Source organism: Pteropus vampyrus, unplaced genomic scaffold (assembly GCF_000151845.1).
Source record: "Pteropus vampyrus isolate Shadow unplaced genomic scaffold, Pvam_2.0 Scaffold974, whole genome shotgun sequence".
Taxonomy (NCBI): domain Eukaryota; kingdom Metazoa; phylum Chordata; class Mammalia; order Chiroptera; family Pteropodidae; genus Pteropus; species Pteropus vampyrus.
This window is the reverse complement of record NW_011889755.1, coordinates 4,400-6,372: the sequence shown is the minus strand read 5'-3', so window position 1 is coordinate 6,372 and position 1,973 is coordinate 4,400. Positions and strand designations below refer to the sequence as shown.

At 37.4% G+C, this 1,973-nt stretch overlaps 2 pseudogenes; both read left to right on the top strand.

Moving 5' to 3' along the window:
• Window positions 1-810: 810 nt before the first annotated feature.
• Window positions 811-1,406, top strand: LOC105309980 (annotated as a pseudogene).
• Window positions 1,407-1,581: 175 nt separating this feature from the next.
• The window catches only part of LOC111734332, a 1,074-nt pseudogene continuing 682 nt past the window's right edge, over window positions 1,582-1,973 (top strand).

Below are 1,973 nucleotides of genomic sequence, written 5' to 3'. Positions count from 1 at the left end.
TATACGTCATTTAAAGTGTTGAACAGATGTATATACTTCACAGAGAGACCTTAAACACAATGCTGTAGTAAAAGAGAACTCAGAAAACAATATGTGTAGCATGAGAGCATTGAGGTAAATTTTCAAGAGAATAGTTTGTGAATATATAAATCAATACTAGTATTTTAAAATCACTGAAAATAAAATGCATCCACTAGATTCATGACAGCATTTGCCTTTGGACAGCTAAAGTGCAGGGAAAGAAGACCATAGGGATAGCAAAAACCCCTCAAGTTTTCTCAATAATAAATATGAGTTCTAAAGCAAGGATTATTAAATATTTATATTTTAATATGGGTATTGGGTAACAATGGTAATGATAATAATTGATAAAATTAGTACCACATTAATTAATTGCCTGGCAATAATTCTCTACCCTGGGTATAAGTTAGTATGCCCAAAGGACTTATGTGGAGAGATTCTAATTTAATTGGTTCTGGGCTATGGCCAGTCCATCATTAAATTTGAAAAGATGGCCAGGTGATTTATTGATCAACTAGCATTGATAATCACTGTTGAAGTCCTTTTTATTTATAATTAAATTTTATTTCTTACAGCAACTCTATAATATCAGCTCCAATAATATACTCATTTTACAGATGAGCAAACAACCTGGGATTCTCAGAGGGTCCAGAACTGTAGCCTCTTCTGTTTAGGCTCTTCCTATCTATGTACCTTGTGACTGCTCAAGAACCTACTCATCATCCTCGATGTTATTTCTAACTGCCACCTCCACATCCCTATGTACTTCTTCCTTTCAATTAGCCCTCGATGGACATCAATTTCAGCACAACTATGGTTTCCAAAATGCTGATGAATCTGTAGATATACAGCAAATCCATCACTTAAGCAGATTGTCTAACTCAGGTTACCTTTCTTCACTTTTGCATGTTTGGACAGCATATTTCTGACCCTGATGAACTATGACTAGTTGGTGGCCAATTGTCAAACCCTACACTATCTGGTCAATGTGAACCCCTGCCTCTGTGGCTTGTAGGTCCTGTTGTCATTTTTCATCAGCTTTTGAACTCCCAGCTGCCCTGTTTGATGATGTCACAACTTACCTTCTGTGCAGATGTGGAAGTCCCTCATTTCTTTTGTAAACCTCTACAGCTCCTCAAGCTGGCCTGTAATGATATCTCCACCAATAACATGTCATCCTATTTTGTTGGTCCCATTTTGGTGGTGTGCCAATCTCACTGATCTTTTTCTCTTACTATAAAATCACTTCCTCCATTTGGAGAATCCTATGACCATGTGAGAAATATTAAACCTTTTCCACCTGTGATTCTCACCTGTCAGTTGTTTGCTTATTTTATGGAACAGACCTTGGGGTGCACCTCAGTTCAGTTGCCTCATCTTCCTAAAGAAAGATGCAGTGACCTTGGGGACATACACCGTGGTTACCCCACGCTGAGTTCTTCCATCTACAGCTGGAGGAACCTAGAGTGCACTGTGGAGGATTATCAAAAGAAATAGCCTAATCTCAATACCTGTGCTGTCTTTTTTAGTTCATGGAACTGGAAAAGCACCAAATCAAACATGTGTAACAAGGAATTTCTGACTCTGCAGTTACATTATGCATATGTACCTATATGGCTCTCTGCTTTCTGTTTACACAGATTTTTCTCTTCCTATAGCTGTAATGGAATTGGGAGATTATTTTGGAGTCTGCACTTAACCAATAGCTCCTCCAGGATTATGTGTAGTACATCAGTACACCCTTCTCACTTTCTTTATGCATTACACAGGACTCGGTTATTACCAGTCTTGTTTCTATCACTGTAAAATAATTATAGCTCTCTCTCTCTCTTTTATTTATTTTTTTCAATGCTTTTATCATCACTTTTCTATTGGCTAGGAGGCTCTAAACCCTACTTTAAGAAGCAACACATTCATATTTTTGCTCCTTCATTATGTTGGTCAAATTCTTG